Genomic DNA, 14,842 nt, shown 5'->3' on the forward strand with positions numbered 1-14,842 from the left:
ATGCTGTGTAGGTGCTACAGCTAGAGTTTTACTGTCCTTTCATGTAGTGCTCATTTGTTTCTGAAATGATTCTTTGTCTGAAGAACAGCTAATTGCCTCACTTGATTGCTGTGTCTTTTTCCTTCTCAACAGCATGACACTGAGTACTCATATGGGTGTACGCACAAGACTTCTGGCATTAGGCTGCAGTCACCCTCCACAAAAGTAGTGCTGTGGGCTCAGTCCAGACTTGAGGAGTGGATCCTGTTCTGATATTCCCTGGTCCACTTCCTGTGTGGCCATCCTTAGGTCAAGGAGACCATCTGGGGCCATGGCAGAAAAAGGGACAACTGAATGCAAATAAAATATCCAAACCTTCCCAAAACAAAGTTTTTTGATCTGATGTTTGAATCAGGTCCGTCCTTTCTGGAGACATGCAATCTGCTTTAAATATGTATTTTTTAATGGAACTAAAAGAGGAGAAAATATTTCCCTGTGGATTTATTCTGCTTTTGTTACTGTCTTATTATGGGTCTAGGGGTTGCCTGTGATTTCACTGATGAGCTGTATCTGATTATTGTTCAGGCCTGGACAAGAAAAGTACTCTGTTGTACGTAATAGGAGCGTGGAAAAATATTGAGAACCTGTCATGGCTGAACCAATTACCTAAGTAGTGGTTGGGTTTAGTCATATATTTAGTATATTTTTGTAACATACTGGAGCATTTCCTGCTCTTGCATGCATGAGTGCTAGCTTGCAGCAAGTCAGCTGAATTAACATTTTTTTCTTTAGAAAACAGATTAGAGACTTCAAAGACTTCTTGGTTAACTCAAAATGTTTTCATAGGAGAAGGTAAATGAAAATAGATACTTGTTTATTCTAACCAGATTGCAAATAATTAAGGAACTTTGCATCCATATTTGTTTCTATTACCAGAAAATGCAGAAATTCAGATAAAGAAAAGAAATTAAAACCTTAAAAATTCCAATATGAATTAATTTCACATTTGGGAAAAAATGAGGCTCATTCTTGATTAACCTGCATTGGCTCACTTGCCTTTTTGTTAAAAAAGAAAACATCATATTAACTTCCACATTTGACTGTAAAACCCCTCTTTATTATATCTCCCTAGCAAAAATCTGTCTCCCAGCCGGCCACCCATTCTTTGTAAAGGAACTGGGCATACTTAAATTTGCCAGGATATGTCTATTGGAAGGCTGGTAGAAAGCCATGTTCCTCTGGCTCAGTTCTCACCATTTTTTCTGCCAGTAAAAGTTTGCACACAATGACCTTCCCAGCAGCTAGCCGCTTGTTCGGGAATGGGCACCATCAGTCTGGAAAGCCATTTATATTGGTGATCGCTTTGACCCCACAGCATCTCACAAGGCAGACCTAAGACTGAATGAGCCCATAGTCTCCAGCTCATAGCTCACACAGTTTACTGGGCTTGAGCCCCTTTACTGGGCGTCTGATCCTAGCAGCCACTTCTATAGATACACATCTCTTGAGGCCAGCAGGAAAATTAAAGCATGTAATGGCTCTTGGCAGCTTAACTTCTCAGTAACAGCTCAAGGGAAGGTGAAGTTAAAGACTGCTGGAATGGTCCTTAGCATCCAAAATCCCCTTACGCTTCTCTTTTGTCACCATATCCCTAGCTAGTGGGGTGGTAAGCAGAGTTGATAGTGTGGGGAAGCTTTCATTTCTGATGTCCATGCCATTGTCTGTAATGGGTAAGTAGATGTCCTCCAAAAGAGTAAGCAGCTCCTTTCCCAAAACTCAATGACTGATAAGAGCAAAAACATCTGCCATATTCTAGACTGATTTAGGAAGAGTGCTGACCAGAAAATATTTTTTTAAAATATTATTTAAGCCTTACTAGTGTATTTCAATTCAAGGATTAATTTGCTTCTCACTAGAGTTTTTGTACCACCCTCTTTGCAAGGAGTAATTAAAAAAATTCATTAGTGTGGATGGTAACCTCTTCTGCCATTTCAGTCAATGTTGTAAGGTAATGTAGCCTGCAGCTTTGCACAGCTTGGCACTTGTTATAAAAGAAGGTATTTCTAATAAGATTTACATTTATTAAGACTACAGTGGCTGCCCCAATCTTGATCTTCTTGAAGTTAAAGGGAGAATTCTTACTGACTTGACATAGGATCTAACCTAAACAGCAGGACATCTTGAAATAAAAAGCAGGCTTATAGCATCCCTCATTTTACTGGGATAAGAAATAACTTCAAATCAGCCTTTCTCACAACATTTTGTTCTTACTTGGATATACAATGCACATTCTCATTCGCTCACACAAACACTTGGCATGGATATTTTAAAATAAGTTACCTTAAAATAAGTTACATCCATACGAAGCACGTATGATACAAGACACAAGTGAAGGCACTTGATTTAGAACAAGTATAGGCTTCTTAGCAAATTACTGTTTTCTTTTAGCAGCTGTCCAAGGCTCTGTAACTTTGGATCCCTAATATAAAAGTTTTCCCTGTTAAGCATAACTGTATAAATAGAGCAAAACTGAGTTACGTTTGTGGGCTATGTCATGATGTGTGCTTGTTGCATTGTTTTCCCTGATCAAATAAAATTATCAGAGAAAGATTTGATCATATGAGGTATCCTTTATGCCATGTCCTCTTACCTCAATATGAAGAACAAATTTGAGGGCTGAATCTCTCTAAACATGGAGCCATCTAAGTTAAACCAGGATATCCCACCTAATTAGAAAAGTACAGCTACTAGCAGACATTGTGAAAAGGAACAGCCGCTAAGGTGTCCTCTGCCTTACCAAGGCCCTTGGTGTGGTCATCATGTGTGTTCTTGTTATCTTCACTGATGTCTTTCCCTTTCATGGAGCTATGGTTTCCGTGATACCAACTGACAACAAACTGAATATCTTAATGATGATTTGGGTTGAAAAGAGCTTGCTTTGTGATGTTCCTTTGAAAGATTTGCTTTTTTCAGCCAATAGACCCCACACAAAGCTGCCAAGCATTCTTAAAACTAAAAGGCTTTGCTGAATTTACTCACATATTTAGAGAAGATAGTAAGAAAAGACAGCAGTGGACTCTTCATACCAAGCCAGAGTATTTCTCCTGATGATGTAAGTTGATTACAGCTGTGTGAAATGTCTTTTTTTTCTTAGGGTGTTGTCTTGTGAGAATTAGAAGCACCTGGTGTGTCATTCTCACTCCCCTTTGTCTCTTTGAGAAAGATCATCAGGTAGTTTCAGGGAACTTTATTGTTCTTACAAAGTTGAAAGGAGCAAGCAAAATGACCCAATTCATCTGTATAATTTATTATTTTCTTGGCTTCCAGCATTTCCTCCCTTGTTCATTTTTTCCTGAATAATTTTAAACCTTTTGTCTCAGTTCATATGGGAACATTTCCATAGTAATTTTGATCATGTCTGTCCAGAGTGCTTTTAGTTTTGTTGGGGTTTTTTTGAGTTGCTTGTGCCAGAGATGCATGCAATATCCAACATACAGCATATCACAGTTTTCCACCTGCAATAAAGGAAAAGGGAAATCAGTAGCTTCACTGGAGCTAAACACTGGATTTTATAGAGGTACATATATATAAATAATTGTTTTAAGTATGACAAGTCTTTCTGTATGAAGGCCTATTTTTCAATCTCAGTAAAATAGCCAGACTGGTATCTGCTCATGAGCCAAGTCACACACTTTTATTTCTATTGTGAACAAGAAAGAGCTTACAAACAAAGATTTAATTCTTTAGCTGAATAAATAGTTTCTTGGCAGCGATTATAAGGGGCGCAAAATGCCTATTATGCTTTGATTATAATTATAATTCTCACTGAATCATCAACTCCTATAGCAAGGACTGGTATTTTTTAATAAAGAAGAACTGAATTTTTAGCCTTGAACAGTCGTCCACCCTGGACTGCAGAAATGTATCAAGCATACAGCTAATGTAAATTAGTGTTTTTCTGCATTGCCACTGTTATTGTATCGTTTGGGGAAAGGAAATATGTCTATAAATGAGAAAGCTGCTTATAGCAAATACATAATACAATACATTTCAGTGTTAACTTTGTTTCCAAATTATCTAGGGATGACATCTTTGGATGTTTTTTGAAAAATTACCCATTTTAGAAAATCTGCTGCATGACATGAGGATGGATACCTTTGGTTATGCAAGTAACTCATTGATATCCAGTTTATTAGTCTAATAAGTTGCATGCTATTCCTCCTATTTCCTAACTGGAAGCAAATATCTCTAGAAATCAGAGCTGTCTGTACTAGAAATTCACTTTTTGCTTGGTTTAAAATGTACTGGTTTCAGTAACCTTTGCCAGTGACTGTCTTGAAAGAACTTGCAAGGAAAATAAGCGAGATGGGACCAATAAGCCAGCAAAAGCGTTCTGACCATATACTTGGAAACAATATTTTAAGGTATTCCCTTAGCTCTTTTTTAGCCACCTCTCTATGTATTGTGTTCTTTCAGACCCAGTCGTCCAGTCACCCAACTGACTGCAAGTAAGATCAGTCTGGCAGATCCGGTCCATTCCTGTGGGCACAGCAGCTTTCAATAACCCAAACAGCTGAGCAAACTCATGAGGAAATGGCCAAGACCGATACCTGGCTATCATCATGGCAAATATTAGTGCCTGTCCTTTGAAGGCAGTGTTTCCAAGTTCAGCAAGCTGGCATTTTTCAACACATTTCTGTCAACTAGCTCCATAGCTGCTGCATCTGAGATGCTGCAATGTTGTCACAAACTTACTGACAGCTTTTAGCAAATACTGACTTCTGAAACAGCTTGAAAAGTATCCAGGAAAGCTGAGGACCCCAGGAAATGCATTAATTCTTTGTCTCTCTTTTAAAACAACACTGGATTGACATTAAAAACAACACTCTTCCTGGAGACACAGTGTTAGACTGTGGCCTCAAGCCATGACCATCATTGGCTATGGAGCAGAGAAGGAGCAGCACGTGTAGACCTGGAAGCTGTGTTATTAAAGGAATCTGATCAGCTGAGCCAGTATGTCTCTTGGAGATTCAGAGCAGAACATAGAGGAACGCTCTGTGCCAAATCACTCATTACCTCACACCTACCCCATCTCACCAGACCTCTTTTAGGAAACAACAGCAACAGCAGTGCTACTACCCTCGCGTTTTTCTACTTGGACGCTGCACAAAGGCATGAAAGTCCCTGCCCCAGTCCTTCTGGGAGCTAACAGGGGTTTTGCAACAGGCCCCAGGAGATGGAAGGACTGTTTGCATCTCCTCTCTCTCCACATCCGTCCTCTCATGCATACATACATATGCATGCACAATCAGGTCTTTATTTAATGGGACTTGAATTTACAGCACATTAGAACAGTGTGTGGTTCGTACAGAAAGTGATAATACGGATTTAATTAGTTTGATCTTGCTTTCTGTGCTAAAACTCAGTATGTTTAAATTATTATTGTGGCATTTCTTCTCTATTTGCTTTGTATGTATCATAAATAATAATACAATAAGTTTTCAAATGTCTTTTCTGGTGGCTATTAGGCTATGAAGCAAAATGGGAGTGCTCAGTGCAAGACTAACAATAACTTTATTGTTACAGTACATTTAATTCCAAACAAATCTGAAATCTAGATGACTTTACAAATTTTAATCCTTTCACCCATCCTGGAAATGCTGACACTTTTTGTATATGGCTGTTGTTCAACAGTTCAGAAAAGCACTAGACAACTAATCGGGACAGAAATCCATTTAACCTTACCTAGTCAGCCAAAAGTTAGGCATGTAGTCTAGGCTAGCTATGCCAGCTCCTCTTAGTGAAAAGCTAATCATCTAACTCACCACCCACCTCTGTGATCAGCTGGGCTAACCCAAAGGAAAGGGCAGGAACAAACAGTCAGGATCAGAGAAATGTGGAAGGCTCTTTTTCAGGACAATATGGTTTTGAATTGGATTAAGCCAACTCTAAAAACCTCACCTGGTTGTTGTAGCTAGAGAAGCCCCTTGTTTCATTTTCAGCTGTGTTTCTTCTTTTTCCCCTTACAAGTTCCTTGAATTTAACTCTGCAAATTAAGGCAAGAAACTATCAGGCAGGTTACCTGAGGAGCATGATATTTATAAAAATAACATTTAATTCCCTATTTCTTTGCAGATCTGAAGAAACAGAAATGTAATACCAATGTTTTGTTGTCCAATGTAACAGAGAGGATGCTGGCCACGTGAGAAGATTTCAATATGCCCAATAGAATCAAAGGGAAAGCAGGCAAACTGGGAAAAAGTAAAAGAAAAGATGAGATATTCTGAGGAGACTTGAAATTAGCAGAGTTCAAATTAAATGAATCCCTTTGAACCGAAGAGCTTTCTGCCCCCCAAATTTGCTCCAACATATCTCTGGTTCCACATTGCCACCATGGGGAATTTCAGTGACCTATGTCGCAACTAAAGTATAAGCAATTATGAAAAAGTATGTGTGGACTCATTAAGACTCAGCAGCATGTTTTATTTGCCTGGATAAAGCCAATCCAGGGCTACAGGAAAGGAAGAAAGGATTATTTTTAGGGATCCCACTAAGATTCAATTTGTCATTCTTAGGGAAGATGTTGTACTGTCATAATAGACTGATTACTGCAAATTGAAGCAGCTGATTAAAAACTCCCTAAAATTTTGGCACAAACCCTGACACAAAATAAGAATCCTGAAACTTACAACAAGGACTATTCAAAGATACCAGAGGAGAAATTACAGAAAGTGCAAGTTTAAAAAAAAAGCACAAAGGTAACCTAGAGATTTACTATGATTTAAAATAGCAAGAGAGTCAGACATTTTTAGAAAGTAGATATCCAATCTGAAAGAATTCTGTGGAAATGAGCTCAATGAAAGGTCAATGAAAATGGAACCAAGGAAGAATAAAGAAGAACTGGATACACTAAACTCAAAGACATAAATACATATACAATTTATTTAGTTACATCCAATACAAGGTGTATGTTAGTGTTTACCTAAAAGCACTGTGCAGTGAAACTATGGGAAAAAACCATGCTTAGTTTCTTTATCTTCATGAAATTTTTGGAGGCATGTATTAGACATTTCATTCAGTTACTTGAGGAGACAGACTGCTGGGAGATTAAGCTAAATCTAAATAAATAAATAAAAAATTTGTAGGGTTTTTTTTTTTTAATCTGAAACCAGGAAATTTGAGTCTTGGTAAATCAGAGCAATAAGCATTAACATAGTACTTCGCCAGAAATTCACTATCTCCTAGTTAATCAAACCAGGTTGACAAAGCCGCTGTTCAGTTCACAGGACCCTCCGTCAGACGTTGAAGTTGATGATCTTTCCACCTGCGCACTGGATGGAGCGCAGTGCCAGGGACCTTAGCCAAGGGGTAAGGTCTCACAGCCCCACCACAGTCCAGCCTGAGTTCAGGGCATGACCCGGCATCCACGAGCAGGCATGCCTGGAAGTGTCATGGGGAACAGCCAGTCCGCAGGGTGCTTTGGCGAGTAACTCTGCCCACAGGGCAACTCTTCTTCTGGAGTCACTAGTTGGTGGAAATGAATTGGAGAAAATTGGCTTTTGTAGCTGCTATCAAAGAAGAGCTTTCCTTCAGTATTCCAGTGCCATTACCCAAGCCCTTTTGCATTTTTAGAGACTGTCCTTTTGTATTCATGGCAGAGGCGCACCTCTTGGCAGTTGCCCAGTCCAGGGCTTTTTCTACAGAGTGGGACAAATGAGATAGGAAACCATGTATTTGGAACAATGTGTACAGATATGTATAGGACTTTGATCTACTCCCCATAGTCCTACACAAGATAAGTTTCCCAAGGGGCAAACTGTTGTGTGACAAAGAAAAAAAAAGCATTCATGTACTGGGATTGTAGGATTTGTTTTATGAAGATTTCTTCATCTCTTTTTGTCTTTTTTGCATAAGTCCCTAAAAGACATTTTCAAGACATTGTATGCAGGCTAATACAATGGAAGATTACAAATTTAGGTGCCCAATTAATACTGCCAGAGGCTGAATCTTTAGAGGACTAAGTACAGTTCAGAACATGGGATTTTTATGCTGTATATACATTTGATTAACTTTGTTACTCAATATTCAGGTTAGTGTGGTGTCTAGTGCAATGTGGGAGAAACACTTATTATTGTGTTGCAGATAAATGCATGGAAATATATTTATTCTCATATTAAAAATTTCATTATTGGCTTAAAATCAGGATTTTGGTAGGTTGAAGTTTCTGTTCATTTGCTTAGGCACTGAATTCAGATGTCATTGATGAAGCTTTTTCTAACTTGCCTCGAATGCTGCTGGCAGTTCTCCCTTTATCTCTGTTTCTTTCCACCTCCTTGCTTTGACAACCATTTCTCCTTTGCTTCATGAGTCTCTACTCCATACCTTGTTCCTTTTTTCCCTAGTACTTAGCTTTGAAGCTACCTCCCTGGGGATGTTCATCTGAAGTTCTTAACAAATGAAGTCTAGCATTCTGTGAAACTCACATGCCTTTGGGTTTCACCACAGACTCAGATCATGGTCAAAGTTTTTCTTAGATTCATTAACCTTTTTACAAGGACTTGGTCCTTTCATAAAAACCCAAACCACTGCTTACTTTCATTATCAAGGACCACAGGAACCCAATGGCTTCATGACATTTTCATAGAGAATAGTTTGTAGCAATAGTTTCTAAATTTAAGTAATCTATAAGCCTTGTAAGAAATTCTGGGGATGTGCATACATGCAAATCATATACAGAAAAACTTTCCAGCTACATATAATACTCTTACATTTGTCTTGTTTTAGCCTTGGGTCTTGTATTATCTGTAGTATTGTACAAGCTTTAATTTACCTTTAGCAATATTGCTTAAAGCTATCTCTCTTCCAGTACAAGTGTTGTCACATGGTTTAATTTTATCTGCTGTGTGCACACATTTTGCCATTTTTGGTGTACCTTCCACAATCAGCTATTCCAATAAGCACAGTATCATTTATGTCTGACTCATTAACCATTCAGTCATTTCTGTTTCCCTTGGTTTTGCTCTTAGTAAAAAAATGTTTTACCAAAATGGTAAAGCTGAGCAAATAATTTACATCAAACACTTTATCTTCCTTCTCCTCCTGGGAAATTTATGCCCAGATTGCACTTATTTCTCAAGTTATTAATTATTTATACTTTTCCAACACTAATTCATTTCTTAATATATGGATTAATTACAGATATCCTAAACAGAAATTAATTTCCTTCACTCTATGATTAGTCAGCAAGGTCAGGTCATTTTGTTTCAGATCCCTGGGCCATGTCACGCACAAGCATTCTTTACTTAGAAAAATGAAAATACTAGTGCCAGTAAAGTGGACAGTCCTTGAATATTCACAGAAAAACACACACCTGTGTCTTTCCAGGTAAATGGATTGTGTTTTGGTTAACACTCTCATTCACAATTATTTTGTCAGGTTGTGAGGACGCTAACAGTGCAGCAGGGAAGGGAGGCCTGTTTTGTACATTGGTGTACGAGGCTATTTTGAATATCTGCAAAAAGTCTGAGCGACACAAAATTCAAGATCCAGCATCTCCCAAGTGTGAGTCTCAGACGTCCACCCTACCTCAAAAAAGTGCAGGGAAATCAAGGTTGAACTATGGGTGCTTGTTCAGGCAACACCAGGCTGAAACCAGGGCATATCTGCCTTCAGAAGAGATCAACATCTGCCTCTGCTGTCCTTGAACAAGACCACCAGTGGCATTAATTCACCTCACCCTCCTCTACCAACTTCCCAGGAGAAGGGTAGCAATGCCTCCTCAGTGGTTCCCCTAAAGGCAGCACACCAGGAAAACTGCTCCGGTCTACTGGTGAGCAAGTCAGAAACGAGCTTGGATGTTTTTAAACTCGGCCAGATCGCTCTCCTGCCAGCTGCAGAGAGGAATTTGGGGTGCGTCTCCGAAAGCACTGTTCTGAATATCCCTTTGGTTGGGGACAGTCTGTCAATCACAGATGAAGTGCTGGGCTCCTCTCAGCTTTCTGTTTTCATGACGACCAAGTGAGCTGTATCTTCTAAAGAGAAAAGTTTTCTGCGTATGTACTGTGAGGGGCAGTTTAGTTAAAGACAGTTGTTTAAAAGGAAAAAAAATCTGGTCATAGCACAAACACCTACAAGGTGCTGGAGCTTATCTTGCAAGTGTCTGAACCTCTATTTGTCTGAAATCTGCAGACAAATATGTAACAAACACAATGATTTTAAAGGTGTTTAACAGCATTGAGCTTTTCAGAACTGAACTTCTTCACCCAGGCCCATCCTCTGGGCCTGGTGTCCTCTTGACTCACTCTTCAGGCAGCAGTCCCCTTTAACAGGAGTTAGGATGATATTAGACCTGTAGCTGGCATAGAAACAATTTGAAAACTCCTGACAGGGCACTCTTCTGCCTCTCAGAGTGGATTTGCACTGCCCAGTTCATGGGCTAGTAACATTTCAAAGCCTAAGGAGAAAAGAGGCTGAAGGCAGAACTATAGCCCTTGTCAACCCCAGGTGCAGGAACCAACGTCACTTCTATCTTTAAAACTGGGGCTTCTTTCATAACTGGGGTTAGCCTTGAAAAAAACATGGTTCTTCAATACCTACACTCAGCTTCCGTGGCTTTAAGGCTGGGAGGTGTCCAGGCAGTGGGCAGGTTCATGCTGGGATGGGTCTTCATTGACAAGGGTCCTTATTTTATAGCTGCCATCTCTGAAGAGAGTAGCATATGACCCTGCCACCAACTGCTTAAGTGGGTAGTCATAGTCATCATAACATAAAAATGATGTCTCTGATGCAGCTGTGCTTTCTATTAGCACCCCTGCTGTCTGTGGTAGTGAATTTGAAGAGGTATTTCTATTGAGCTGTTGCATGGGCTTGGCTCGCTGAAGTTGGCAAAACTGTAAGAGAAATTCATGCATCTGGATCTGTGATCTGCATCTAGAACTCGATTCTCCTTCAGGTCCCATCCCAGCATGCAGCAGACAGGAGAAAATTATATTATCTACTTGATAATTTATTCTAGGAAAATGTTTTGAATGGAAACAGTCAGTGAGAGATTTGTCGTCCTTATTCAGCAGTTACATATTCTCTGTTCTCTGCAGAACATGGTAATATTGTGGGGTGATTTCCTCACTGTCAGCTTACAAAAATACCACACTAATTTGTTGTAGTTGGAGTGGCTCTGCCGGGAACCTTTCCAAAGCAGTCAAATACCTACATGGACTGACTTGGCTGCCTGGCTTACTACATGCACTCTAAATATGGCAGGGTGAGATGTATTAGAACATACCAGCCTAGTCACCATCTCCCTGCTCTTGTACTCTTCATAGTAAAATCAATGCACATTGTGCTCTCAGGCTGGGGCTATTTTTAGGTGTTATTTTTCCACTCAGTCTGCAGCTGTTTTCAGTCACAAGCTTCTTTAACTAAAACAAATACACAGTCCTTGGCAAAGAAGAGGTTGTAAAGAGGACAGAAGTGTGCACATGAATCTTGTGCCTGCCTCTCGGAGTTTTACGTAGGTAGGGTCAGAGGGGAGCAAAGAGGACCCTGATGTCCCAAAAAGCCAGGGCCAACACTCACCATCGTGACTAGCCCTACCTTCAGCCCTCTGCCAGAATGACCGATGAAGGGCAGGCTTCTCAGGGCACAGGAATGTGGGAGGAGGAGAGCTGGAAGGCTACCCGGCTCAGCGTTATCTGCAACACCTCCCTGACAGATACACACAGTCGCAGCCGTTGCTGAGCCTTTTGCTTTTAGTACACACAGGCTCCTTCAGCAGAATATCTAATCCCGTCAGACCTACGGAGTTGTCGTTTCCTCCTTCCCTCTCCACCTTGGGGAATAGAGAGAACGGAAAGAATGGGAAGAGCTATCACATGGGATGCCTCAGAAACAGTCGGTCTCTGAGCAGGAGCTCTGACTTTTGGAGCATTGCTAAGCTCTGCCAAGCACGAGGGCTGAGCTTCCCTTCAGTTACAGAAAGGAAACTCTGCTTTCTTCTTTCTTCCCCACTGCTCCCACTTGGCCTCAAGGGATCAGGGGAAGTCCATAAGGCCAGAGCTGCAGCCCTCTGTCTTCGGTGTGGGAATGGCTTGGTTGACCTTCCTGTTAATTAAGAGCAGGAGAGAGCAGATTAAGCCGACTATGTCTTATTTGGTAAACTGAGGTTAATGTCATATTAGGATGCGTTTGAAGTCAAAAGGGCGTAACAGTAGCCAGCCAACCGCTTTTAGTGTTGTTTGTCAGGCTCAAGTGATGGAGAGAAGTGAAATGGAGTGATCATATTGTCTGAAGGCACTCCCATCCATCACACTGGACATATTCACTGTCTACTATGTAAACAGATATGGTACTGAGAAGACACAGGTCTTGAGATGTTTCTTAACCTTTAGTGCTGTATACAGGCCAGGAACACTGAGAAACCATAACCCCTCTCATAAATTTCTCATGTCATAAAATACCATGGTTGTGCTAGTGAACATGAGGAGATGGGCAGGCAATATCTTCATTTCTCCATCATCCCATTCAATTCATCTGAGGAACATCACTGAAATAGTGGGAATACTCTGGTGATGGTACATGCTATGCTTGATAGCGAACCTTGGAGGGATTGGGAGCTCAGATTATGAAATCCCAGTTGACCTCCTTAATCCAGCACAAGGCAGACTTCTGACATGGAATAAGGATCAGAGTGTCTTGCAGATATCACGCTATTTAAAAAGCTTTATTCTGTGACACAGGCCCTTCACTGTGAGGCTGATGCAACTAAAACAAGTATAATTTTAGCTTTCTCTGTTTTCACTAAGCAGTGTACTTACTGGTGTCACTACATAAAAAGCTAGCTAGCTATGGTGGTAATTAAAAAAAGCTGCATCATGAGAGTCATTTATGCTTGTCTTTTGACTCACATTGTTGAAAAATCAGCTTTTGGTAGAGTTTACTGTTTTGTTGTTTAATGTGGAAACTTTCTCACACTGTTCTCACACTGTCCATTAGGAGAAGTGCTGCCATCCTCCATGTGGACCAAATCACAGGTGTGAAGTGCCTTGCTGTGATATACTATGAAGTTCTTCACTAGGTTTTTTATGAAAAGCAAAGACAGACACTTTTTCATGAAATCAGAAGTGCCCAGATTATATTTCACATGTGTGAGTTTCCTTGTTTTTATTAAAATTAAGTTTGCTCATTTGCCATTTTTAAGCTAGTTTGAAATGAGGATCACCTTGTATCCTAGGAAACACAGTGAGAATTTTATATGTGATCACATTTTTATCCATGTTATGAAAAAAGCAGATGGTAATTAAGTGCATTATTCATAGGAAAGCTTGTTGAGCGCAGTGTCTGTATGGTTCCAGCTTCGATTAGATCTTGTTTGGAAGAACTACTTCATACCTTTCAATTGCCCCTCATTAAGTGTAATCATTACTCTTCTGTGGCCCCAGTGTGCTTCAATTTGTGCAAAACAGCAGACACAATATTATTTAGAAAAAACCAGCAAATTTCTGGAGTCCCTTTCATTCTGCTTGACATCAGTGTGACCTTTCTGTCCATCCAAATTCATTATTATTTATTGCAGCTGTGAATGTGCCTTGTAAGGGACCACCTGGCAGCGGGAGAGGTGCAGAGCTGTCATGTTTCAGGGACAGCACCTGAGCCATTGGAAGAGACCAATTCACCCACTTAGGTAGTGCAAAGGGTGCTGAGGGCACCCTTAGAGGCTGGGCCAGTTTGCATAAGAAAAGCAAGCGTCAGGATTCCTGTATCTCCAAGCCTTTCACCACGGTCAGAGTGACAGAGCAGAAAAAGCATAGCCATGCTGCAACAACAACAAAGTGTCTGCACCAGGATTTATGTTAGCTCAATGTTGCCTACGTATTTGCCTGTTTAGGTGAGTCCTAAATCATGCCCAGCAGAATGACCAGAGGTTGCCAGATAGCTGGTTGGCTAGCCAGAAATTTTCTCCTCCCCTCCAGGGACCTTTACGTCCTGCTGTAGGAGTCCAAGTCAGGACAGCTTCTTGGGACCCACAGAATCCAGGGTATAAAATCCTTTTGCAGAGCCCATAATAGTGACATCCTCCATTTCTGAGTCTGACTTTCTCACAAACTGGGCAGTCCCTTCAGTACTAGGACAAAAACTGTGTTCTCCAAAGCTAGTGAAAAGGCAGACACCGATACCTGTGCCTTTTGCAAAGAGAAAGCCTCAGTGCCTTTTTAAACAACATATTTGCTGCTCGCCTTACAGCAGGATGCTTTCTAGCCCGCATCCGAACAACACATTGCCCAGTAAACAAGACTTGCTGTCTGCCTTCTAGTTTGCAATCTCCTACCCCCAGCAAACGCAGCTGGAAAGCTAAACCTAGCTGCTTCCCCTTCCACCTTTGACGTTTTCTTGATTTGCTCACAATTAAGCTTTCCATATGGATAGGACACATAGCCAGGTGGTGGTGGCTTCCCTTAACTTCTGCAGGAAGGACAGTGGCCATGCTTGTACTGCCAGATCTCTGCAGCATTCAGCTGAGGTACTGCTGTCTGAGAAAGCTGACAGGCCTTTGAAGCAAATCAGGTTGACATAATCCCAGGAGATCATGCTAAGGATGTCCAGATCTCAGTTGGTAGTTCTGCTAAAAGGTCACTACAGTTCCCTCCTCCTCTTGTTTTTGGCTTTTCAAATGCCACAAAATGTAGCCATGGACTTTTTGTCCTAACACTGAGCATTCACTGTGTCCTGATGATATTAGTGATCCCGTATGAATGAGCTGACGCGTCATCAGCTAATACAACACACCACATCACATTTCTTCGGGGATGCAGACGCTTCCCTGTCTCTTTCCAAAACATGAATCCAATATTCAGTTCTTGTTTCTCAA

The sequence above is a fragment of the Buteo buteo genome, chromosome 3 (assembly GCF_964188355.1).
Source record: "Buteo buteo chromosome 3, bButBut1.hap1.1, whole genome shotgun sequence".
Lineage (NCBI taxonomy): Eukaryota > Metazoa > Chordata > Aves > Accipitriformes > Accipitridae > Buteo > Buteo buteo.